Below are 27,713 nucleotides of genomic sequence, written 5' to 3' on the forward strand. Positions count from 1 at the left end.
GGAACGGAGCTGCGAAAGAAGTCCCGGCTCTTCGCGCTCTTCTCGGCAGGCCCCCCCCTCACCCCGAGCGCGCCCCCTCCTCTGCCCCCGAGCCCCCAGGCCCCGGCGCAGGAAAGGGCGAGATGCGGGAAAGAGTGGGGCTGCGCTTGTGGAACGGCATGGGGGGGTGCCGGAGGAGACAGGCTGAGGGACTATTTCTCTGGGCGGAGGGGGATTTTAGAAAAAAAAATGCCGAGGAGTGCAGGGACTCCAGGAGGAGCGCGCTGATTGGTGGATTCGTACCTGCAATGCGTCACTTGGACATGCACAGTCTGGGCTGGGAAGCGGTTACCCCTCCCCCCGCCCGCAGTGCGCGAGGCCCGGCCCGGCCCGGCCCGCCCCGGGGGGGCGCCGCTGACCTGCCCCGCCGCCCGCCCCGCCGCGCTCCGCTCGCTGCCCGGCCGCCGGGCCCTGCCCCGTTCTGCTGCGCTGCCTGCGGCGGTGGCTGGCCGCGCGGCCTGCGGGCGGCGGGCGCTGCGGCGGGGCGTGCTGGGCGGGCAGGGCCGCCGCCGCAGAGGCTCGGGGGCAGCGGGGCCTCCCCCCGACAGGCCGCGGTGGGGCGCGGAGGGAGGCAGGCAGGCCCGGCTGGAGCAGGCCCTGGACCGCAGGCCTCGAAGTGGGGCCGCGGCCCGGCGTTGGCAGCGGCCTGTCTCGGTGCGTCACCCCGGGGCTTCACCGAGGTGCACCTGAGTTGCATATCCCCGGGAGCGCCTCTCCAGAACGTTTCAAGCCTTATCTCACTGTGCTCCGGAAAGCCTCACCCACAGTTACTAAACGAGACTGGCTCTGCAGCCAGAACGGTCCAGAACAATTCCCACCTGGCTCTGCACACCAGAGGTGCCTTATGGCCGGTAGCATTGTTTAAAAGAACAGATTCCCCTGCTACAGACCACGTACGCCCTGGTGCCGTGCTTGCCAGGGCAAGGCCGGTGGCCAGCAATCCAGCACTAGGATCTCGAGCCTTACCAGGGTTTCCCCTAAGATGCATTTGGGCACATCACTCCAGACAAAATTTTCAAACTTGCAAATACATTTTCAAAGGCATAAACAACTGATAATTCAACGAACAGCCACAATGCTGGCTGAGTTCAGTGAAAGCAGGCCTACCTGTCACCTCTGAAAAGCACAACGCTTATTTTGGGGCCATAAATACGTTACTAAATTTTGGAGGCCCAAGTCTTGGGTTTTCTGAGCTAAGTTTGAATGCAAATTACCATATTACAATAAAAATTACCTACTTCCATATCTATTGCAAGAATTATTTAGTGGATATTTATACAGTACTTAAACAAACAGTGTTTTATACCTATCTACTTATCACTGCTATTACACAAACTAGAGCAACGGCACTCACTTCACACATTGAAGAGGCTTCATTCGTCTCCGGTCTTCACAGCCTTTTTGCTTTATAGGCCATATAAATAGGATGTGCTTGGGAGGGGACTGGCATGAACAAATTTTTAACAAAAATTCTGTGAGTTTTTCCCTCTGAATATTGACTGCAGTTCTCAGGGCCTGCTCTCTTTTCAGAACTAATCTCGTGTCTACCAAACTTCAGAACAAAGGGGGGTGGGGGAACCCAGAACAAGGCCTGATTTCTTACAATAATCAGAGACCCCTTCATCAAGCCCTGTGCCTCTCAGCTTCTCTACTCACTTTGTGATTGATCATAGGGAACACAGAAAACAACATGGTGTACTTAAATTTGGCCTTCAGCCTTGAAATCTGCAGTTACTGTTTTGTGATACACTAGTTTTTTTAGGCTTCCTAATATATATACACGCTTAAGTGTATTTATAGTCCACAAATCAAGCACATCTAAACTATTTTCACTTCAAACTCTTATAACATTTCTTCTCTCTGTAATATATACCTAGATGAACAAAATACTTTTCAGAGAAAGCAATAAATGCCAAGGTTATTGTTATGCACACCTCCTCATACCTCTGAGATGTGAAATAGGAGCAAATCCCCACCTATGGTCACACTATGCTCGACGTGGATTCATGAGGCATCAAGATGGCTTCAAGCAGTTTTACTCCTCCCTGTGCCCCTTTGAATCAGTTTTAGGGATTGCTCTGACGTTCCCAACTTCTTTACAGTTCCAGAGGCGTGAATCACTGCAGACAAGTTCTTGACTTCATCATCTGCTCTAGATTTGGGATAGAAGTGGCATAGCACCGCTCAGGGTGCATGTATGTCGCACCCCCAGATCTGGAGCAGAGCAGAGCACTGGTGCATCTGTGTGGAGCAAAACCATCTCCTGCGGAGACATTAGCTTAAGCCCTGGCATTGAAATGCTCACGTGTGCGTGGTGCTGGGCCTGGTTTACTGAGCCCTTTCCTTGGCGTCTGTCCTTTATCTTCACAGTGGCTCAGAGAGGCAAAGCATCGTGACACCCAGCTTCACGCATGGGCGGGTTACTCGGGTGCCAAGGCTCAAGGAATCGGTTGAGGTTAGGTATGTCACCATTTCTGTGAAGCAGGTCCTGAGAGATTTGATGAGAAGTATATGGAAGGGCTGTACCGAGAACTGCATGTTCTGTCCGAGTCCTGTTCCTGGAGTTTGCCACTGCCGGTCTCAGGAGCACAGAGGCTGTAGGAAACATAAGGCCCACAGCATAAATAAAATGTAGGCTCTTTAATTATGGCTTAAGGGTCTGCTGAGGAGCAGGGACCTGAATGCAAGAATTTCAGGTCCCAGAGAACCTGGCCACCGACCACCATACTGTTTATTTCTGTATACGTCCATTAAAGTATTGAGTATCTGTAATTTATCAAATTCTCTTTTTAGTTAGGTTCAGTTTTCTCTGAAGGTAGAAGAACTGGTCATTCAGAGCAGCCTTTCTCTGCCGTGTGTTTCTTAAGCCCCCTGGTTCCTTGATCTCTTTCTCTCCCCTTTCTCTGTTCTTATGTGTCTCCTTTTTTTCCATCTGCGTTTTCCTCCAGCAGCACCCATTTCCTGTGGGTTTCATCACCACCCCCACCCTGCTTCCATCTGTTGAGGAGATCAGCCACCAAGTTAACTTGCAATTACACTACCAGTGAAATTACACCAACACTTAACAGCGGCATTACTAAGCATTAAAGCAAACGCCCCAGTGACATTGATGGGAGAGGGGGGAATTCATCCCCCTTGCAAAGAGGTTGTTAGCAACCTCAGGTAAGTAAAACAACAGCTCCTCAGGTATATTGAGGCCAGGATCCACTCTCGGTAGCCTACAGAGGCAGAATTGCTTTCCAGCAGCCTAGCTGACACTCTCTGCAGCCTGCATGTGCGGTGAGAGGCAGGGAAATACATCAACTGACCGGCCGCAGCTGCGGGCTGCGACTCTGACACCTCTGACAGAGCAATAATGGGAATTGACTGTAATTTCTCTGTTGCAATGGCCCAGTATAGCTCTACCAACTCAGACTTTTTAACGTGATAATTTCTCTCTCTTGTATGTAATTTAATATATCTGTCAATGTTTCTGCACTGTGCTTTTTTTTCCTTTTTCAACCCCCCCCCCCCCCCCCCCCGCAGGAATACAGTCATATAGAAGTCCAGTTTCAGGATGGGGACAACAAATTAGAAAAGTAATTTGAGTTACAATGTTAGATGAGCTGTATATGCCAGCAATTTTCACAGTTACTGTACGTGGTATATTGAATATTGTGCAAAGTCAATTTATTCTATCATTTTAATAATACTTTAATGGATCGTGTGGACTGATGTATACAGAGCACTGTGCAATGCTATAAAACGCTATAGCTGCCTCCTCAAGTTTTGCTATGTCATTGCTGTGCAGATTATAGTAATAATTTGAACAACCTAATTAGAAATTAATTGCAATTTTTCTAAGTGAGTTTCTGCAGTAAGAAGAAAAAAGTTCTTTACTTACATCAAGTACTAAAACTTAGCATTTAACTAACTGCTACATACCAAAGGAGAATAGTTCTTGGCTGGTTTTGCATAATGGGTATAATTTTTTACCGTTCTGTCTGTAACAGAGAACCTACCACCTGAGAAAGGTGTTCCAACTTTATGGGGATAAAACTAGGGTGTAAATCAATATTTAGCCACTCAAAGGTACTTGGAAGGCCCATTCCACCCTCAGCAAGGAAAAACTTCGCTGTGCAAAATTTTAAGGTACTAAATGAGACATCTCCATTTCTGGTATCCTGAGGGCATCTATTGATCAAACAACCCAGAATGCTGAGAACTGGGAGGAATTGGGGTGACTGCTCATCCAGCTACCCTTCCCTCACCTGGATGGCAGCAGTGGTTAGGAAAAAAAATTGAGGTTTGTTGACTGTCGGAAGACACTGCCTCTAATATAAACATGGTTGTGGGAATAGCTGCGCTTTTTGCTTGCGTGTTGAAAGCTTTGCCCTGTCCTTTGTGTGTCATCCCTGAAGCACTCACACCTGGACTGCATCCAGTGCCCATAATTCACTGGGATGGCACTTCTTCCCCTACGCAATAGGACAGGGGATTCCTCCCACCCCTTTGGTTTCTGTAGGAAGTGCACAAACGAGAGCGCTACATGGTCTGAGTCCCAGGTAGAAGGGACTGCAAATGCTTTCAGAATATTATGTTACATAGCTGTGTCAATGCTGGAAGTGATACGGGCATGTCCAAATTAGCATTTAAGTAACTCAGATATGGATAGCAAGGCAGGTCTAGCAGTGTGGTGCTCAACACAAACTGCCAGAGCCACTCAAGAAGCCATTCAGCTTCGCAGTTAGCAGATGTAGAGCTCTGTTGTGGGGATTACACGGCTCCCCTACTCAAGGCTCGGTGTTGTAAAGCTGATTCAGGTGACCTAAAGCTGAGTCTTTTAACTGCATTGGGACCATTCACTAAAATGAAACAACATGGGAGAGCCCACAAAAGTAGATAGGTGCACTCACATAAAACAGAGAAGCTGGAGGAAGATGCGATATCGAATCATAGGCTCTAGACTAGGATTAAGAGTAGAAAGCCAGTGGGGCTCACACTCTTTTCTTCTGCCTTTTTTTCCCCCGTTGTTGTTGTTTTAAATTGATAAACAACTGCTTCCATTTTATGCTGATTTCTGATGGCACATTGTCCGTAAACCTGCAGTATTTTCTGGACTCCAATGAGGAAAACATAGCTCTAGGTCTTCATCTCACCAGCATATCATTCTGGAAAGATGAGAAAAAGGTACCTGGGCAGAGGCAGTAGAAGATCCCCTTTCTAAACCATGTTCTTAAAGTGTGAGAATAGATGGCCTTCAACACTAACTATGAGCAAGATCTTGCTTTTTCTGCGTTTCTTTTTCTCAAATACCTTAATAAGAAGGAAAGCATAAAAACCATATTTGCTCCAAGATAACAGAAATCCCACAGCCATCATCTATAGTAAAGTACAGTCCTGTTTTTTAGGGACTGGCAATAATAACAGAACACTTACAAGAAGCAGCATAAAGTCCAGGAAATTGCAGAATGTATTCCAATGACATCAGATTCTGCAAAGGCTTCTTTTTGTTTCCTTTGATGAGCTATAAGAGAAAGAGAAGGTCTTCAAGAGTCACCTGCACTTCCACACATGGACCAGAAGCCTTCGTCCATGGGAACTGCCACACGATTATTATCGCCATGGCACTTACAGCTGCACTGCATGAGTCACAAGCCGTTCGAATTGCATCCTGCATGTCTGTGGACATGGTAATAAACCTCAGTCTTGAATGGAGACTCTCTTCAGTTTGATAAATACGAGCAAGAAAGTACTTGCAAATGTGCAGTGGCTAGGATTTTGCCATTTTCAGTGGGAAAACACATATAAAATATGCTTATTCACCAACCAGACTTTACCATTGCTATAGAGTGGTTTCAGTTTGCCTGAAGCCAAGCCCACAAAATATGAAGTGAAGGAGGAGTATAATGGAATTAATAAACTTGACAAAATGCATCCGAGCAACTGTTTAAACTTTCCCTCATGTGGAGATCTGGGAAGACGGTGGTCAAGGAAGAACTTGGCAGTTTTCCATTTTGATGGGAAGAGATGGCTAGAAGAAAAATATGCTTTTCCAGGTCTGAAGACAGTTTTGGTTGCTTTCTGCATGGCGGGTTTTCATCCTAACATATTTTTTCTGTATCAGCAAACAAAAATAACAGAATAATAGCTAACTCCTATTAAAAAATTACCGGAGGAGGCAAAGCAGTGCTTATAATAGAGTTACTGCTGCAACCTAAATCAGGGCATAGTGCCAAATACCTCTATGATGAAAAATAAATCAATGTAATGATGCTTTCCCATTACCTTTTTTGGGGGGAATGAAATGTCACAAAATATTTTGCACACTTCCTACTGGGAACCAGGGCATACAGGACTGATTTGCAACAGAAGGCTAAAAGATTTTGTTCAAAATCAGTGCAGGTAGACAGACAGCTGCTGGAACTGAAGGTTAAAGTATGTTTTAATTTTCTAATGACAGCAAAGGATGAAGCATTTACTGACTATAAAATTTCAAATGTATAGAACCTGAATAGACTAAACATAGTTTATCTACTTCCCTTTTTCACCCAAATAGACACTGTTTCACCTAAACTGAAACTGCTCTGGAAATTCAAACCGTGTCATTTAGTCTTGTGCTGTAAGGTCCTGCACATTTAAAGTGATTTTTGTCTACATACTGACAGTTGAAGAACCCCGCCTCTGGTGAAGCTGTAGGCATTTCACAGGCTTTCTTTCAGCAGGTCACATCCCGAGCATCTTGTTCAGTTTTTTCCTCTATCTGTACTCAGGCATGCTTTCAGAGGAGTTTATCCACATAAGGGCTGACTAAACACTGAGCAAACAGTTCAGAATTTGGCTGTCTTTTATAAATAATGATTCAAAGGTTTGATTTAGCTACAAATGAGCCTGAGCCACAAAAATTGCATCTGGCTCCTAACTGTGTCAACTCCCATGGCAGAGATTTTTTTTCCCAGCCAAAGCTTGGCCTGAAAGTTCATGCAGAAAGACAAACTGTGAATCAGAAGCCTGTATCAGTGCTCCGGGTGAAGTGCGTACCAAGATAGCCTGCAGCCACATGCCAGCTTGCCATTGACCTTTTATCTGCATAAATAGTCGTGACCTTTGGGCTGCTCAAGTTAGTGCTAGCTGCTTGAGCAGTCAAGTATCACAGCCCTGTTCTGCTCAGGCCGCATCTCTTTGCCATTAACTGCTCACACCATCTCCTTCGCTGAGCGATGGAGGTAGGCGAGGGCACCGGGCAGCTTTCTTACCTTTGCGGACATCCTCTGCCTTGGAGGAGATCCACCACTGGCTGGGTAAGACCATATGAAAGCCTCACTACATCGACTGAGCAACACAGAGAAGACTGAGTGAAGGAGCTGACAATCCGCCTTTAGACTGACACTTTTCTATAGGGCACAACAATCCATCTTCACTCTTGCTTTAATTTATCGTCCCCTCTCATTATCTTTCATTACGTTTAAAGCAATTCCTAAAAGAGTTTTAAAATCAAAAGAAATAAATTGTTACCAAAATAGTTATTCTTCTGCTAAGTGAGTTGTTTTGCTTTAAAACTGTAGATCACTAAGCCACAGATCTCTTTAAAATATAATCTACTTTTATTCAGTAGATTGTATGCTGTATAAGGTTTAATGCCCATTATTTTCTTAATAGACTAGAGCTAGCGTGCTCTCTCATGTAAATAAACATTTAGTCCTATTTCAAAATGCATCATAACATAAATACATAAAACAGCAGTTTTAGTTATTTTTGGAAATAGGTATTTGCACAGGTGTACAAGCACATTTTTTTCTAATTGTTTAGAAGAGATCCTTTGGTTGCTGAAATGACAATATTGGCAAGACCAGGGGTGGGGTGGGTGGGGAGTGGGAGGTGTGGGATACTTTTAAGGATAATAAAGCAGGAAAAAAGCACAAACATTTTCAAGGTTCTCAAAGATGATGGTGGCACAGACACATTTCAAAGGGAGATTACTATCCTTGAAATTTGCTCCAAAGCTTTTTTTTCTGATTTCCTTTAACGAGAGCTTTTTCTCTATGGCTGTTGCAGTCATAGGATAGCAGATGTCAAATATATTTTTCAACCTGATGTACATTGTCTGCACAATGCTTTAAAAATTCATTTGACTCCTATTATACGTTCTGAACACATTTTTAATTGCACCAAGGAAAACTGTTAGGCTAGTAGTGAGATACCTAGTCACTAATACCTGCATTTTTAAAACTAAATTTGAGGGAGCCATCCCGCAAGTAAGAGCGGGAGCTGCGTGCTGAAGCACATGCCTGCTGCCTTTGGCAGATGTGTTGGAAGGGAGCTCATTATCCTGCTGCATCAGGTCCTTCGGCTCCGCACCAATATCAATCCTGGGGTGAGCTGAATTTCACCTCATGTTTCAGGAATATCTGCTCACTGGAAGGGCTGCAATGCCACCCATATGGTCCTTGGTCAACCACCCAAAAAGCAAGCATCCTGCCTCCCTCCCAGGAAGATGATCTGGACAAGGGCCATGAGCTCTGGGAACAAGTCAGGAGGGTGCAAGACCTGCAGACATGTCTTCATGCTGTGCAGTTGGAGTGGGTGCAAGAGAGGATAAGGGCTCCTTGCTCCTATTTCTGTGAGTCGTTGCACAGAAACAAGACCCTATGACTCTCAAAGTCCATTTGCCAAATTACGGCATCTCCCTCTGTAGTTATAGCTAAGCAAGGGCATTTATGTTTCACCAGAGAAGCAAATGAAGCAAGGGCTGGTCTACAGCCTTCTCCGCTGCAGCCACTAAGCACCTTAGGCACAAGCTGTTACAGTTGCAGAGAGGAAAAAATGTGGGTTACCCTTGCTGAAACATTGGCAGTACGCGACTGTTTACAACTGGAATTCTTGCTGCCTGCTTTTACCAATGACAACTTAGGACAGGAATAGGAAACTTCACATGATGATGAGGTCAACTTTTTTCACTTGTCCAGTGCCCCCAGATGAGCACAAAGCCGCTGAAGTGAAGATTTATGATTGCTTGCAAAAAATTGAGCTTGAGCCATGGTTTTTAGCTGGCTCTTTTGTGTTATCTTTTATAGCACTTCCAACAGCATACTCATTTGAAACTTTTAAAAGCAATTTTGTTTGCTTTCATTTGTTTATCATTTCAGCTCTCCCCCGTTGATTATCTGTGGCCATACCAGCAGCAATTTTAACTTGACCCATTCTCAAGTAAACGGAGAAGGCAACACATGTGTTTGCAAAGCATGTTTAATTTCTGTCTTTCATCTGTGAAAATATTAAATCTATTGAGCTACATAAATAAGTAATTCACTTACAAACCTGTCAAACTGATAGTAATTTCTTCCCCTCGGAGTTTACAGCTCTGAGGTATCCCTTCTCATGGTTTAATTTCCTTTTGTGTACCTGGAGACAAAACCATTCAGCTAGACACCTTTCACCTGTAGTAGAGGAAGGGCTGCTCAGCTGCTATTCTCCTTTGCCCCCATTCCACTATATACAGTGTATGTAAATGTGCAAAAAAATGTGGAGTGGGAATAAAACAACCACTATGCATGTCGCTTCTGTTGCGGTGGTTTATGCATGTGAAGTAGATTCCTGCTTGGCCTTCTGGTTTGGATAACAGCCCTGTAAAATCATTTCTACCAAGAGACTAGGGATCTGTTTCTGTTCCCATGCAAATGAAATTAGTGGAATTATATAAGCATAAAATCAGGGGCAAATGAGAGGAAACTCGTTCGCTCTTTTGTGCTTTTATGGAGTTTGGCTCCTTAAACATGAACAAGATGATGCTCTCGTAAGGGATGGAAAGCGTGTCATCAGGTACCTGGCCCCAGGAGAACTATGCACACAGATAGCTGGGTGTCAAAGGGTGGTTTGAAACAAAATAAACTTCCCAAACCAGGAAGACCTTAGGACTAAGCAAAAGGAAACACTAAGCGCAGGGGGTCTACATGAAGTCCGATCCCCTCACCACCTTGTCTAGGTGCTTATATCAAAACTGTAGGGAAGGATCTCCTTATAGCCAGGGATCCTTTCCTAAAAATAATTGTGCAGGACCTCTCTTTGGCATGCTTTCCCTCAAAACCAGCTCCAGCACCATTTCAGGCTGTGTGCTGTGCTGGTACTGGACTTAAAGCTCTTTATCTGTGGGAATTCTCCTCCCTCCACCATTAGCTGCATATGTAAAACCCTGCATAAGCCATTGTTGTCTCTGGGATCTGGGGGTGGAGAGAGGAATGGAAGAAATCTTGTAGCAGAATATATTTAGCTTCCATCTCTTCCAGGATGCTCCTTCACACCTCTCAGTTAAGTGTATCCAGCCCTGTACCGAGCTGTGGAAATGCAGCAGAACCAGCAGAGCTTTCTGCCTTGGTGAAGGGGCCCTGATTTATACTTCAATAAAGCAGTCTCAGTACTGAAAGCGTATAAGGGACATCCCGCCCCACTCAAGTTATTTTGACAAAAGACATTTTAAACACAGTCCATGGGAGAGAAGCTAAGTTACTTCCTAATACTATTCAGCTATACTAAAAGGAAAGCAAAATGTTATGGGTGTGCAGAAAGCAGAAATTGTAGCAAGATTATTGGCCGAAAGGGCAGAATTCACGTTTAATAACCTGCCTTATGTTTGATCTTTACTGGTTTTCACTTAAGAAGACTGCAAAACGCATTACTTGTCCTTAAGGAGTGCTACTGTGCACAGGGAGTAACCAGCTCGTGGTTATCTGCTGTGACCAAAACGCTGACATTTTGAAATGGACATTATTCATTGCAACCGCTTTGACTGAGGCCATTTCATATGGAAACAATTAGGAGGCAAAAAGCATATCATAACAAAGGAATGAGAAGAAAGATCAGGAAACACAAGCAGATTGGATCATTCTCTAAAAATGGATACAGTATTTACTGTTAGCAATTATAATAAATCTAAGACTTGAATTACCACAGGAGAGCAGACATGACTCCGAGTTGTAGATTTTCTTATGCAATCTAAGAGGAAACGGTCCAGATTAATGATGAATGTAAAATTTAGGTCCAGGGTAGAAGAAAGTGTAATAACTTATTTCATATGTGTGCAGAATGGAGAGTCTGAAAAGAATGCATTTAAAAAGTGGTCACAATAGGAAACTACAGAGAAATAAAAAGCAAATAGGAAATCAAAAACATATCGTCGGCGTGCATTTCCTTCAAGGCAAGGGAAAATGTAAATGTACGTTGAAGAGCACTCACAGAGATTTGCACATCTTCTTGGGACCAATCCAAATGCAACTGGAAACAACAAAAGCTGTAGAACAAAATCCATTTCTAAGAGGTGTGTACTCTTACAGGCAGGAAATACCTGGGGGGAGGGTTTTTCCCCCCACTGCTATCAAAGAATGAGTGAGCTAATTACTGGAAAGCATATATTGTAATAAAGAATTCTGAAACACCATTTAATACTTGTCTGGTTGAGTAATTAAATGAATAGAATATCAGCACTAAGCAATATGACATAGATGAGACACTGTTAGCCATACACAGCTGGGAGCCAGGATGCCCATATCCCTCAGTTCCTAAAATAGTCATCTGTATTTGCAGGAAAGTTTGGAAAGCACTTCCAGTAGCTACCAATACTTGGTCTCCTAGTGCCGTAACTACCATGCCTCTGTTCTGTACACACGCTCACACACAGAATTCCAGTATGTCCTGAAACTTGAGTGAATTGAACTTAAATTTGCACCGTTAGGCAACAGCAAACCGCCATCTGACTCCTCCCTCCTGACCACTGTCTAGGAGATGAATTTCTATTGCCACTGAAAACAATTTTGAGTTTTATGACTGACCTCACTGGAGCCAGGATTTGGCTTAATGTCTTGATGTAAGCAGCTAATGGTTCTTCTGACAATAGCTCAGAGCTGGTGTAGGTCAGAGCAGAAATACTGAATGCCTTGCAACTGGGTGAACATCCCATTCATGCTATTGGCTTACCTGGCAAAGGGGATATCAGATTCGATGCCTCCATTCCTGTGCAAATGCCCTGCTTTCCATCTTAAATAACAGTAATGCCTAAGTGGAAGGCATCTCACTTCTTCAGGAAGCTGAGAACGGTGCAAATGCCCACTAAAACTGGCCAACGTAGATAGAGCAGATAGATGGGTGAAGGAGCGCCTGAACCTCTGAATGGGGCACTACTGACCTGGCATAGTGCCTGTGCTGGAATCCTGCATCATCCTGACCTCCCTCTGCTCCCCCTGCACCTCCACAACCCTCACAACGTGCCATGTGCCGCAACCTGTCTGAAGCTAGAAGAGCTTCAGAAAGCTGTGCTGCCCGTGTGGGTGGTATTTGCCAACAGCACGCTCCCTCCGGCTGCTTCTCCCTTTCTGGAGCATCACTCGGAGGCAGCTTGCATGCCTCCCGCACCTCCCACCGCTCATCCCGGGCCACTGGCTTTGATGACTCAGGACAACTGCTAAGGCTGCCAGCTGGAAACCCATGCGATTTCCAGTCCTTCTCCAACTTTGGGAAATGCTTTTGCCTAAGCAGTAGCAAAGTGGAGCATGGCAGGAGGCGGGTGGTTGGGAGAAGGGGTAGCTCCACACGGGATGTGAGCTTCATCCATCTACTGGCTGGCTGCAGAAAGCAGCGGTTCCAGAACAAGTAATCCTGGGTGCCACTGGCATTTTAGAAAGAGCTACACATTTGACATAGTTTCTCCAGAAGATCCCTTTAAATAGTAAAACTTTCACACATTTGTATTCAGAGCTCTTACAATTTTATTTTTAAAGGGAATGTAGGTGTTCCCGAACAGTGGGTGTGAGACTGACAGCACTAGACCAGAGCTCTCCATTTGCAGAGTAACTGCTGCATTGACTACTATACTGCAAACTCCGGTAATGCAAATACCAAGGATTGGGTCTCCCCATCCCTGCGCTTATTTTGCCTTTGTCCTCGCAGCTGAAGCTGCCCCAAGGGGAACTAGCAGCTATGATGGCCCATGCATGTGTGTACACGCACATGAGTGTTCAAACATTTGCTAGAACAGACACAAGATTATCAAGCCTTCCAGACAGTGATTACTTTTAAGCTTTAGCAGTGTATTTGAATTTTGCACTCCATTGCCACAGAAGTAGCTTTTCACATGAATTCATGAGTTTTCTGACATATCCTTAAGCAACATGCTTGGGTCTATTTTTTCTTTATTTGCTGACTTTTTGTTGTTAAAAATAAACAGATTAAACTCAGATACTTGTACACAACTTTGGAAATATCAAAGGTTCTTACCAGGTTTCCAAGGACTTGGAAGACACCTGAAAGCACTCATTCTGATCTCTTAAAGAAAATACCCTGAAGTACATGATTTTCCATAGCTGGGGTAGCTTATGCCTCTAAGCATCATTTAATAGGTGACTGCAGATGAGAGCAGTCACGCTGGCCTTCCAACCCTTTCTCCCACTCCAGCCCACTCAGAAACGCCTTCTGAAAAAAACCTAAATGGCAGAATCCCTCTGAACATTTAAACTGCCTCTTTTTACTCCTCACCTGTTCCTTGAGCCATCTATTCTGCACACGATAAGGTCGGGATTGGTGCCAACACAGTGTAGAAACTTTCTCTTTCTTGAGGCACGAATATCACTAAATTAAGTTCCTACATTTTCCTCCAAGACTACAGGCATGCAGTTTCCTTCCAGCTCTTTCTCCAGATCTTCCAGTCCTCACATGTTAATGTGCTTTGACTTTTAGTTAGTTATTAGGAAGAATTCTTCTTTAGACTATATTTTATTTCTTTGCTTCCTTTGAATAATTTAGAGTCAAATGATAATTTTTTCTCACTGGCTCTAGTTTTGTGCAGAGAGAAGCAAAATTCTTGTCATTTTTGTCTCCCCCCTCCAGCTAATTGGAGTGGTTTTGTTAATGTGCTATGCTTGTACGCTCAGCCCTCTGCTAACAGTCTTAACAGTTTTTTCCTCGCACATTCAGCAGGCAAACCCAGAGGTGGACCAAAGTGTCATGCCAGTGCTGGATGCTAGAGAAAACATAGACAGGAGCTGCTTGACACAGAGTCAAGCTGGCATCTGCCAGCCAGATTACAGGCGGCTGTGGTCAGACAACAACTGGAAGAAACCGGTGCCTTGGATCTGCCTTTGCACACTCCACCTGGGAAAACTGATTTCTGAAGTTTGTCTGCTTTCATAGTGCTAGAAATTTCTGTTATGCAGACAGAAATTCTGTTATAAAAGGAGTATAAACGCTCTTAGGCAAACAGATCAGGCCCAAGCCTCTAACTAACCGCAAGCCCAAAGACTAGATTCAGGATGATCTGAGATCTGCCCCTGCAGAGAAACTGTGCACAGAACAGCAATACAGCCTCTTGCTGTGAGGTCATCTAAGGCTCCTTGTACGTTTTCCTGATTTTATGGTGGGATCTTTTGTAATAAGTTTCAGCCCTGCCTTCCTTCTGTTAATTTTTTTTAAAAGTACTTTTGCAGCAGTCAGTTCTCTGAAGCACCATTTTCTTTCCTTTGAATTGACTGAGAATCTGGGTTAAAGTGACTGACTGATGTAACAACAAAGGAGCGATTGTCATCCGGTCCAAAAGCTTTGATATGCTGTTGGTTATAAAATGCACTTGGACAGCCCAAGTTCTGTGCCAGATTAATATTTGATGTCATTGGACTTGACTGGCTGTAACCGAACGAGCTGGGGCCATTGTTGGGAAGATGGCCATCTCCCTTTCATGGGGAAGTTAGGGCTCATAGAAGCTGACAGCCTGACAGGCCGATCTTCCATTTACCCATAAGCACCCGTGGGTGGGAGCAATGACAATGGACGTTTCCCCATATTTAATCACCGATTCTCTTTGCAAGCCCAAGGTATCGTGTGTACTTTCTATTATCAGCAACAACTTTTCTTCTTCCAGCAGTTTAGAGGGTATCAATGCATGGCTCCTCTTGATAGTTAGCTACTCCCTCCTTCTCTCTCTTCCCTCCCCAGCCAGTGGGCTGCAGTGATAGCCCACTGTCATTAGGCAAGAAAGACGATGGCACCTGTACCACTCTGCCTGAGACTCCTCTGCTCATTCAGTAACAGCAGGCACTATTTAATCATGGTCACAGTCAGTGACCCGTACACCAGGTAAAGGAAAGGTGGAAGGGTGCATGTCCAGTTGGTGAAACAGCCCGAAATCAGACTCTGTGGAGAGGACCCCACGCTTGGACCCACTCCCAGCATCAGCCTTTCAACGCTAGGAAGATTCTGGCTGGATGCCTTGCAGTACTCTGCTGGGAATCACATAGTGCTAAGGGAGTACAGGGAGAGTCACACCAGAGGACAGAATTTTTCCCAAATAGCATTCATACATCTGCTGCCATTCTTTATTAAAAGTCATTAAACACCACCTAGGATGCAGACGTTTAACTCTGGCTCTAACTACATATGTGTGAGGTCCTCCTACATAGTCCATGCAGCTATGCTCAGAAGTCCTAAACTCTCTCACATAAGGAGGAAACAATTTTGGGCTGCATCATCAACACTGTCCTAAATGGCTCTGGTTTGTTTGCCTGCTGATCCTTTGTCTTAACTTATCCAAAATATCTCTAGGCTAATCACATGCCAGTGACACTTCATTTAAAAAACAGCAAAAAAAAAAAAGGAAGTTAGTGTTGTGGCACATAGATATTAAAAAAAATAAATCAAATAAAACTTGGCATTGTAAATGGAAATCAATGGACTGCAAAATTGTATTTGTTCTAGCTGGCTAGAGTACTTGCCGAGTTCCAAGCTGTTTGTCCCTTTCTGAAGAGAGACGGGGTCTGCTCCATTTGTACTGTAACTGCAAGGCTGTTGTGAAATAAAACTTGGATCTTTCCACCTTCAAAACAGTTTATGCATACCAGAAAAAAATTAATCTCACAATATCCCATGAGACACAAATCCTAGCCCTCGTTTACAGAGAGAATGAAGGTAGAGTGGATATTTTGTCTGAAGCCATGAAGCAAGTCTCTGTTAGAGGTGAAATGTTTGGCTCCTGGACTTATGCTGAGAAATTCTGACTATGTCCCTCTTAAAATTCTTTCAGTATCTACAAACTGCAGGCAGCATAGTGTCTGAATAATAATAATTAACAATAAAGCACTGTAGTGGATAGGGAGTATACAGTTGCCCTGTGATTCCATGTGGCACCTGGCTAGCTGTAACTTTCAGGCTCAAGACGCTTGAAGATGTCACAGGGACCAGTGTTGCCTCTCATCTGCACTACACTCAACTCTGCTGCTTTTCTGCAAATATGATTCTTGATCTTTTTATAGATCTTAATAAAAACTATATATGACCTAAAAATCTGCTCAACTGAAATATTTACATATTACTACACGGAACACATAAAAACGTTCCCATTATGAACAGTCCATTATCACCAACATATCTACAATATCTGCTTTTTGTCTTCTTCCCCATTCTGTAATGTTGATAAAGATGATTATTCATATCACACATAGAAACTAATAGCATTTATTGCACATCCTCATTGACTCTCAGTGCATGTAATTACCATGCAAAAGCTAAACTGTTCTAAGGATTTTTATTATGCTAAATTTCATTGGTCAAAAGCTCTCCAAAATTCTTTTCCCAGGATTTTCACATGTCCATTCCTGAGAGCTTAAGTTTTATCTTAGTTTTCCAAAGACTGTGGGGTTTTAAACTCATCACCTTGAGGATGGGAAGCCAATCAACTTGCACAGGAGGTTGTTTTCAGGCTGAAGAAGGTACAACTGGACAGTAAGACTGGGAACCAGAATAAGACTTGCTAGCTCTGATGACAGCATAAGGTGAAAGCTAAAAAGAGAAGACAGGTAAGATAAGCACATCTTACTCTTTGAAGTCCGAACAGGTGATGCTTGAGGTTAGAACAATGCAGTAAAATATTATTAGGACAAAACACAAAGAACCTGGAATTTGTGACTTCTAAATCTGTGGCCTGCCAGTGCTCTGTCTGCAGGAGGAGCCTGTTCCAGCCACCAGGACTGTCCTACCAAAAAGTTGTGTCTTCTAAAACCATTCTCCAAAAATCTTAACTTTATGGAGTATGCTATGCAAAGCAGTTATCAAAAAATAGATACCAGCTCTGTCCTTGATATTAAATAGGATCATTTGGATTACTGCAATCAAATATTTTAAAAAAAGGCATTCATTACGAATGTGAATTTACATCCCCTCAATTGTAGAAATGATCAGAGGAATATCTCATTTAAAATTAGCATTCTTTAAGTAAGGCTTAAAAGTTGAATTGATTGGAGAATAATAGCCTATCCAGCTCTTTGCTGTCTTCAACTCCTGCATGTATTTATCAACAAAGTCTTCAAGAAGAACTTTTCCTTAAAGAAATATATAGACCATTATTATTTTCAGCTTGTATCAGTTACACAGCCTGGATCAGTTTGGGGCGAGAGTTATTTTGGGCTGCTTCCATTGGGTGGAATGCTGGTGGAGTCGGGGAATTCCTCACATCATTGCTCTTGATTAGCACTGAAGGCACAAAGCCCTTTGTCCTTGACCTTTTAAAACAAAGGCCAAACAAGAAATGAGGAGTTTTGTTCACAATTTCAAGTGTCTTTTGCTTGAAAGCACTGTGTCCAAAAACCCTCCCTTGGCTTTTGTTCAGGGTCACCCTGCTGGGGGCTCCTTGAGCTAACCTTAAGCCTTCTAGGCTTTCTGTTCCATTTCTTCTCTTCTATCTTCCAAGGAACTTGCTGCCTTCAAGTTGATCTCCACCTTAGTGGGTAGATTAGCCCCTGGCCAAGCCACCCTGCTGCTCAGCTCGGATTCCTGAAGAGCCTTATGGGAAGCCTGCCCAGCTCCAATTGTTTCAGTTATCTGTAAGTGAAAGAATGGTTAATTATTCTGTTCTCAACTGAATCGTCGGCATCCATCAGGAACATCAGCCCAAACTGGCAGAATATACTGAATCCTTTCTGAAACACCCTAAACTCAGTCATCGTTGTTGTAAACACTGTCCCAGCGGTACTGCCGCTTGCTGAGGCTGTACCCAGACAGCTGAGGCTCCAGGATCATCCAGCCCAGCACCAGGAGCTCCCCATGCTTTGTACACTCCACTGTCATTTCCAGACACTGCTTTTCAAAATAAGAGGTATTAGGCCACGGGGAACTATTTGGGGCTTGACTTTGCTGCTCCTGCTATTATCTTGACTTTGAACGATTATTATCTGTGATGGCTTTTTGTCTGTCTACACCTCCCTGACATGCGTAGCTAGATATTGCAGTGGAAATGCTTTAAATAGGAACCTGCCTCTTGGTTCTGCCATGCCATCTGCCATGAACTTGGGCACTCCACTGTAACCACTGCCACCCTTGCACTGTGCTGTCCAGGCTGGAGACAAGCTTCCAGCTGCCCTATGGACAAAAAATGAATGTAGTTTCTTCTTCAGATGCTACACAGAAGGAAATGTGTTATTATGGTAAAGGAAAAGGCTATCTGCAGCGAATGGGCAGGCTTTGGCTGTCAGCATAAAACAACCATAGAGTGTATGCTGAAGGAAAGGCAGATTATTTCTTGGGGTCATAGTCCTTCTTTTTGTCCTTTTTGGTTCAGTTGTTTCTTATTTGTTGGCAAACTAATTTCCCTTATATTTCAGAGGAAATGTGCTGAACAGCAGATCAAAGGCCAAGTCACTCATCTGATGCCAACTGACATCTGTATGTTAAGCTAAACCAAATGATCTTTGGCCCTAATAGAAGCAAAAGCCAACCATATGTACACAATACATACACAGAGAGTAGCAAAAAAGAAACCAAATGCAGGCCGCGCCACTCCAAAGAGTATGAGTAACTAAGCTGAACAAAGGTCTATCCCTAAATGCTGAAGATCAGTGTAAGGGGGGTTTTATGGCTGATAACATACTGTGCCCTGCTGTGAAGCTGAGGACTTTTTATAGCTGGACAAAACCTAACAATCACCTTTTAAGTAGCACGTCTCATGAAACAGATGAGAAAGTGCTCTACCAGAATGGTAAATATTGTTCTCTCCATTTCTCAGAAAGGAAAGACGAGCAGCAGAGAGTCGGGGTAAGGTGCCTAAGGTGCCTTAGAGAGGTGCAGGAATGAAGACGACCTCCCCAGTCCAGAAGTCAGAAACAAGTATAAAAAGGCCAGCGTTGCTTTACTCGGGCAGTTACACACGCAGCCCTGTTTCCAGCAGCAATGTTTCCTAACCACTGCAAACACTAACTCAGCGCCACCGACCGCACTGAGCCTGCCTACGGCGGCCAGGACCGTGTCTGCACTAGGGCACAGGCAGATGAACAAGTTCCTGCACCGTCAGCTGGAGTATGAAATTACAGCACTTCAGCTGCTCCGCAGGAGCGGCCGCGCGTGCCCGGGCGCCGCTGCACAGGCAGGGCCGCTCACCCTTCAATGAAGTCCTGTAAACCACACCAGCGCTGGGGGAAGGAGCTGAGGAAAGGACAGGTTAGGAGGAAAGGCGGGAGCGGGGGATGTACTGAATTGATCATTGTTCAGCTATCCCAGCGGGTGCATCCTTACCACGCTTCTGAAACTCCTGGGAGCTGGTGCAATGCAGCACCAGTGCCTAAGGCAGACCCGGCGTGGCACTGGCAGCTGTACGGGGTCAGTCCCTCTGCAGGGTGGCCCAAAGAAGAAAGCCAGTCTCCTGACCCCATGGGACTGCTCATCCACCTGAGGTCCTGCTCCCAACTGCTCTGGGAAGCAAGTAAATGACAAGGCATCGTTTAACATGAAACATACGGAACAATTAAATCCAGTGCAACAAACACTGGGGATTATGAAAGGGGAAATAACCACACACACAGAGTGAGTGGCAGGTTCCTTTTCTTGGTCCTAGCCTGATCCTTTACCTGTGAGGAATGGATCATCCATCTGGGAAAAGCCCTGGCTGCACGTGCCGCTGGCCTGGCTTGCTGACCTTGGTTCCCTGCACACCGCCAGGGCGTGGGGAGCACACCTCTTGCCACAGGTTTCGGAGTTCTCCACCAGGGAGAGAGGGCAGGGTCACTCTCTCTTTCCTTCTACATGTGCAGGGGAGAAAGACACCTCTCAGGATAATTTATTAACCCAAATTACCTTCTGTTCTTATCTCACTCTGCTGGTAACTAACGGCCTTTCAGGAAGACTTAGAGAACCCTGCAAAGGTGCTCCGTGTGACTTTTCCGACCCGGTGGAGAACCTGCCGGTGCCTGTTCTTTCACCTGACCAAGCAGCCTCAGCCAGGGAAGCTGTGGTACAGGGCTGACCCCCTCGGTAAGGCTGCTCCATCAGCCTCTGGTTTACGCGGCATCAATCACGAGCTGCAGTTTCCACATTTAAATCCCAGCAACATCCTCTGCAGCCAGCTACCCCGTTGGTCGGTCTGCCTTTCAGCTCAATGTGGGAAAAATCTTGGAGCAGTTAGTCTCCTGATAATGACATATATAGCAGACTGCATCTATATGTTGTCATGGAGATGCCATGGGATACGTCTGAGGGTTTTGTCGGTTGGGTTTCTTCTGTATCACATATTTGTACAGAAATTAGGTTTTGATGAAAATATAGTATCCAAAGTTTTCCAGAGCATAAGTGGAACATAGATCTGTGTCAGAGAAGATCAGGTCACCTTATTCATGATAACTTGCATGGGTCTTAATTTTTTATTTTCCACTTAAACTGCTCCTGATTTCATATCCATAACATCACTGAGTTCAGGGAATTAAACTAGTCAAAAATAATTGAGGGGGAAAAGAAGCAGGCCATACGTTTTAAAAGCAACAAATGAAAAATGCAAGATGACAGAATACAATAGACTTCTGCAAATACAGTAGGACTGAAATAACTGGTTAGGGAATTGCCTCTAACTGTTAACCTTAGATATCTGAAACCTCCATTATTTTCCATCTTTACTTGATGTTTTTAAGGTAAGCAATTTTACTGCTTGTGTCCAGCTTATTCTTTTTTTCTATTATTATCCTCACAAATTTAATAAAAGGTATTTTCAGTTAAATGGGGATTTTTTTTTAAATCACCTTTTAAGAGGAGAAAGAATTAATCCATTTCTAAATTGCATCTTGTCCACAAAAGACAAACTACGCGGCCAATGGAAATCATATTCTGTATAGCACAGTAAATGGCTGCAATCAAACAGGCCAAGGACCTATCAGCTAATTATGTAATCAGAAGCAAACCTGAGAAGCCACCACCAGCTCACAACCTGCAAACCAACTTCGATCTGAGCATTTTTTAAAAAATATCATCTTATTCTTTCTACATAACATCCTTACGGTATAGCCTTTTCTAGCTATCCACACAGTTAAAACACTCACCTATCCAAGCTCTTATCCAATTGTGCTAGATGAATTTTTTAATTGTACTTGGAAGTGACAGTCAGCTGTTGGCCTCCTTCTGCAGTTATTCAGATTTGAGATTACTCTAGAGAACCTGCTGCATTTTCAGACCACTGACTGAGAAAAGCTCCCTTGTGTCTGTTGACATGAATAATCCCCAACATTTTTAATATAGGCTGCTTTTGCCAGTTGGCTGACACTTGTGCTATGCCATGAATAAAAGCTATTTGATGACAGTTGAGAAATGGACGTGAGACACTTGCTGCTATATTTCCTCTGCTGTATGGGAGCTAGTCCCTATTGTTTGTCATGTGCAGGAATGTAAAGATGTTAAAGGCAACTTGAACGTGGCCAGTGATGACGTGGTAGTGCAAGGCAGCACAGTGAAGTGAGACCCAAAACCTCTTCTCGTAGCAAGCTTCTTACTTATGTTCCTTGAATGGCTTTGCTGCCTAGAGGAAGTTTAAGTCACTGTAAGTTTAAATAACATCCATTTTTATACATTTACCTATCTAGAGCATCCAAAGTGGGCCTTCACATCATCAAAATAGAAAAGATTCCTCTTATTACCCAGCTAGACAAAGTTTAGCATTTTCTGTGTATCATATAAGCAAGAGGATTAATAATGAATGGTTACTTACCAGCGGCTGCTGCTCTTCAAAAGACCCTCGTGTGTTTGTAACTGGGGTGTGTGCACTATAGGAGAACCACAAATTCCTGGTGTGAATAACATGCACTCCAGGAAAACCACATGGGACAACAACTCAGGTGACTCTGCATGAGCGTGTGTGGGGTGTTAGTGCTAGCAAGGAAGAAAAAGATAGGGATTTAAGGTGGAGGTGACAGAATGAGAGGACAAATGTTTGGCTAACAGAAAATGGGAGGTGGATTGAGGTGTCAGAGGAGGGTGAAGAAAAAAGCAGGATTGAACCATCCAAGAACAAGTTAAAATAGCAGAAAGGAGGGATGACTGGGAGAATACAGGCAGGAGGAGTGAGAGGAATGAGATTAAAGGTAAACTAACATTATGGAGGGCCTTGAAAGGGAAAATAAAAAGCTGAGAGAGACATGCAATCAGCAGGATTTGAGAGAGATGGGCTGGTGTGTCACAGCTGTGAGATTTTAAGCAGGAGACTCCTGAGCAAACTGCGGGGAAGAAAGTAGAGGAGGGGAGGGGAAAGTGGACAGACTGTTGCAGCATAGACATCTGCTGCATGGGTAAGGGTCTTTTGAAGATGGACAGTAAGGTAAAGGTAGATTCAAAGAAGATTCAATACGTCCGAATACTGTAGGAGACAAAGCTTACAGATAAGCCATTAAAGCCCTTTTATTACCAAAAAAAACCCCCAACAAACATGGTGAAGTTTAAAGGACTAGCAGGAAGAGAGACAGCACATGGTATACTCGGCAGGTGAAAGTCCTTAAAGACATATCCAGTGGGCTGCAAAAAGTCAACAAGAAAAGGGCTGTTACCCTCAAATGGAGTATTCACTTGATTCAGACCAAGCTGATCCTTGGCATGAGTTTTGCGCTTACTGATAAGTAATAGTAAGCAGATCTACAGGTTAGTCGAAGTTTTCTCTCCCAGTGAGGTCCTTACCAGAGTTTTCTCTGAAAAGCTGACCCAGCTGAGAGAGGCGCTGCACTCTCCCCTGTCCTCACATCAGAGCTGGAGCTGACAAAATGCACCTGCCATAACAACTCACCAGTAACGACCCTGCACCTTCAATATAAAGTTTCAAGCACCTGATATTAGTGTGACGCTGGTGAGCTCTGCTGTCTCTGCTACAGGCCTGGAGTTTTGCAGAGTGTTGAGCTGTTCCAAGGCACCTTGGACCTTCACAGCAGTGGTGCTGCCTGAGGCTTCGCACAAGGAGACGAGGTGGCAATGCTTTGTAGCTGTCTCTGGGAAGGTAAGGCCTGTGCCCTCCAGCAAATGGCCAAGGCAAGAATCTGCACGAAGCCAGCTGAAGCAGCATGAGAAAAATCAGGAGACAGAATTATTTTCTCCAAGAAATGGGGAAGAAACAGTGTGTGTACATACACAATGTCCTGGTGATTACGAGGCGAGACACAGTGACACAATGATGGCATAATTTCCAGATGATATGTCGAGCAGGAGATGCTTTGGAAAGCTCTGTTAGCCAGATCAGCTTTTGGGATGTGTGACTAACAGCAATGGGACATAATAATTATTTTTTAAATGTCACTTCAAGCACAGTTTTCTCCTGATTATCCTTAGAGCACATTTCTGGCACAGAGTGCCTCTGTACAGTGTATCTTGGTAGCATCTGAAGTTAGCACTCAGCTCTAGGCAAAGATGTTAAAAACGGTACATCGTTTTGCTCTTGCAAGGGAGAATCTCACAATTAGGCCATCTGCTACCTTCCACACCAGCGACAGCTTGTCCTTGTATTTGCTGATAGAACCGGGGCTGGCGATTAAACCGCAGCCCTTCTTCCCCGGCCTCCTCCCACAGCTATGCCCCTGCCTGCTGTGGCACAGCTCCCCTCATGCAGCACCCACCAGAGATTTCCTTCTTCACCTGAAAACGGACAAGCTGCCACACTGCCCTCCACCTCGTCTCTGCCTCTCTGCTTTGGCTCCCTTGAGCCATCGCCACTGCCCGAGGTGGGGAGGGCTGATGCTGGTGTTGCCAAGGATGGAGCTGCAGCTCCTCGATGGCATGATGGTCATTCCCACGTCATGGCAAGCAGTCACAGTCAGAAAAGAGCTGCCTCTGCACCTGGTGTGCCCGCTTTCATGTAGCTTGAGCCTCCTTGAAACAAATCTCATGTTTCAAAGTACACTGAGAAAACTCCTGGTAGACCACACTGATTTCAGCTTTCCTGTAGGCAGGAAGAGAGGGTCTCGCAATACAAGCAACTGCACCCCAGCATAGAGACACCCCCTACCTCGCAACGCAGGGTCAGCTGCAGTGCTGTGGAGCTCAGCAGAGCAGGGCACCTTTGCATTTCTGTCAAACCCAGCTTCTCCCAGAGCCTGAGCAGCCCCAGTCTACATCCCTGCAGTACACCGCAACCCCCCCGGGCAGAGCCCTCTGGCTCCTTCTCCCGTGCGCTCCCTGCACGGCACTGGCACGCTGACCATAGCTGCTCTGTGGCTGCACAAGTCTGTCCCTTCCATTCCTAGCCTGTGCCCTCACCCTTGCTGGACTCATCAGGCACCCTCCTGTCCTCCACCTCTCTGCAGAAGATGGCTCTCTTCAGTAGGCTGCTGGTGGGGAATGCGCCTGACTCACTCATAATGGTTTTCTTTCTTTTAAGAAAGACGTCTAACTCTGAAGTTGCTAATTTTTATTTCTCTCAAATTCATAATCCTGTGATCGCTGCAATACTCAGCATCTGAGTTACTACAGCACAGTGGCTGGATGCAGCAGCAAGCTCGGAGGCTGAGTGCCAAGCTGGGAGCAGATAAACACACTGCACATGCTTTAGAAGCCACAGAGACCTGGAGCAACTCTGCGCTCTCAGACACAACGCTTTGCCTTCTTCCGGCACATCAAACCCATCAGCCTGTTTTCAGCAGGGACCAAAGACCCAGACGCAAGAAGGCAGACCTTGGGCTTAGCTTCACAATTAGTTTTCCTCTGACAGTTTTGCAGAAAGCTGAATATTCATACTCTCTAATTAGCATGTTTCTTTAAGGGAGCTTGTTCTTTTAGTGCTAATCCAGGCTGAATTGCCGAGCACAGCAGCATTTTGCTTATGGTGCTGGATGAATTCACCTGTGGGCAGCCACTTAGCGCAAGGGTCCCTGCATCACCAGAATGATGAAACAGGGCTCACCCAGCTCATTCCGGTGAGCTGCGTTTTCCCTCGCTGGGCTTTTCAGCTTGGGCAGACATTTGAAACAGGAGGTGGCCTGGGTCGATGGAGATGATGTTTGTCATGGGGAAGAGGACGCGTTCCTGCTGCCAGGCAACCGGCTCCGCAGCGCCTGTGCCAATGGCTGCAAACACCTCTGCAGAGGCAGGTCTAGCGAAGGAGCGGCCAACCCGGGGCTGCTCGCTGCTGGGGGTCCCCCAACACCCCGTGGGGCCTGGGGGGTGGCACGGCTGCTCCCTCAGGGGTCCCTGCGGGGGTAAAGTGGGGAGATGAGGCTGTGCCCCCTCCCCTGCCTGCCTGGGGGTCCCTGTCCAGGGGACGGAGCAGCCAGGGGGCCAGGCAGTGCCCGCTGCACCGATGGAGACTTTCTGCCGGGCCTCCAGCTATGATTTCGGTCAGCGCTGCTCAGTGCCCACTGAGGAATAAGCCCCTGCAACGCAGAGCCAGGTGAGAGGCTGCCATCTGCATGGCGGTGCTGCGGGGTCTGCAGGGGTATCTGCAGAGCCCCCCGCCCTCCCTCAGCACACATCCTCAGGCCCCCCATGGGGGCATTTCACCCCTTCGGCAGCAAGCCCGCCAGCCCTGTCCACTCACCCCTCTCCATCCTGCGGCACGGCCTCACTGCAGGGCTGGCGTGACCCAGGGCGCTCCTTCGCTCGCCCAGTTTTCACCCTGTATTTGCACCCCGAAGAAAGAAACCCCTTCTCATCATCCCCTCTGCTGCATCTTCAGTCACCCCTAGCAGGGGTAGGAGGAGGAGAGGGACCCCAAACCGGCACCGCTACCGGTGTGGGGAGGTGGTGCGACTGCTATTGCGGCCGACAGGCTCTGGAGGGAAGTCCTACAACTCCACACTTAGTGTGGGTCATGAATTTCTTTCCCTAAGCCCTGCTGTAATCTGTCACACACAGCCTGTCAGCTGAGGATACAATCTATTTTACTCATGACAGATATGCATACACATACATATATATGCATGAAAAACTCATTCAGTAGGATTAGGCAAAATTACCAGAGGGTGCACAGAACAGCAGTGCCATTTGCTGCAAGCGTGCCCTTTGCTTACTCATTTTGATAAACAACACTGATTTCTTCCAGTTTCTCACACCAGAAACATTCTTGCAAAGACAACGTGGAAGCTTTTGTATTGAGCGTTTCAAGAAGTTTTCATGCAGTGATAGTTAGGCCTCTACGATCTTGTATCTCCTGGGGAAATTTTTATTCAGATTTTCATTTAGTTTTTATTTTAGAGTTTAGGGGCAGGTACCTGGAATGCCAAGGAACACATCTTGTTCTGTCTCGCTTTGTCCTTCATGGACAGGGCTTCGCCGTGTGTCCAACGGGAAAGACGTATCTTACTCAGAGACGTGCGGATGACGTGCTCTCGCCATTTCGCACAGCTCAAGCCCTAGAAATACCAACGTGAGGTGAGAGCAGGTGAAGAGAAAGGCAAGACTAGATAACTTATTGTAGCTCCCCCCTACGGTAGTTACAGATAAATCACAGATTAAATGCTGTTTGCAGAAGTTTGAAGCTGGGGGACAGGAATCCTATCACTCGCTCCTGGATCCCAGCAACAATTTACTTGCAGCACGGGGACTAGACGCTGAGTGCAGCAGGCAGAAGTGCAGCAGCGATAACGAAGTGCAGGTCAGAAACAGCGTTAGTTCCTGAAGCTCCCTCCCGTTTCCCCTGGATTTCATCCCTTCTGCTCGTAGCAAGGCAGGTGGCACAGCTTCCCAATGCAGATGGCGGTAGAAGAGGGAGCAGTGCCTCCTCCCGCCAGTGCCTGTGGGCGCGGGTGACCCAGCCTCTGCTGGCCGAGCAGCCTGAACAGGCAAGCAGACGCCGTACAGTCGTGCGCAACGCTGCCGGGTGATTCACTCCAGCTAGCTGTCCATTCCCTTGGGAACACAGAAGGGAGACAGGGAGCAGATTGGCACCCTGCAGACCCAGTTTCCCTGTACCTAAGCTTACGCTTTTAGCGGGCCTATACCCTTACTTAAGGGGAGTATGGAAAACCTGTTAGAATAAAGACCATTAAGGATTATTGTTAGGAGGTATGAAGCAAGGATTTAGACTGCTGCCTCAAACTCTCATCAGTCCTAATAAGAGGTGAGGGGTGAGCTTGAGGGCTGTCAGGCAAACTGGGCAAGCCGTGGCGATGCAGAGTGCTACCAGTAGGCCACTGGGCTGTCCTGGAAATAGCTTTTTTTAGGAGAATAAAAATACCTGACTTTGACAGCCTGCATGCTGGTTTGTGTATGTGTAATTTGCTGCGATCATGCTATAAATCAAGATGAGACCGCTAAAATTATGTATGACCTCATTTGATAGATTATCTAAGAAGGAATTTGCTAATGCAGTTTATCACTTAAAAACCCATACGACTGCTAAGGATGAGTACTTTGCTGCAGCACATTTAAACCTAATTGTCAGAGGAGAAAAGCAAGCGGATTTCAGAGGTGAGTTAGAAGAGCATCCTTATGAGGATGATGTC

At 45.6% G+C, this 27,713-nt stretch overlaps 1 long non-coding RNA gene across 2 annotated transcripts in view; it reads right to left on the reverse strand.

Annotated features, from left to right (window-relative positions):
- Window positions 1-319: 319 nt before the first annotated feature.
- Window positions 320-27,713, reverse strand: part of LOC130157417 (uncharacterized) — a 54,255-nt gene continuing 26,861 nt past the window's right edge. For both annotated transcript variants that reach the window (XR_008824868.1, XR_008824869.1), the window contains exons 4-7: window positions 17,688-26,621; window positions 7,275-16,830; window positions 5,458-5,545; window positions 320-2,634 (exon numbers count right to left, since the gene is read on the reverse strand). This is a non-coding gene — a long non-coding RNA (uncharacterized LOC130157417). The remainder of the gene's footprint in view (window positions 2,635-5,457; window positions 5,546-7,274; window positions 16,831-17,687; window positions 26,622-27,713) is intronic.

The sequence above is a fragment of the Falco biarmicus genome, chromosome 12, assembly GCF_023638135.1.
Source record: "Falco biarmicus isolate bFalBia1 chromosome 12, bFalBia1.pri, whole genome shotgun sequence".
In the NCBI taxonomy this organism is placed as follows: domain Eukaryota; kingdom Metazoa; phylum Chordata; class Aves; order Falconiformes; family Falconidae; genus Falco; species Falco biarmicus.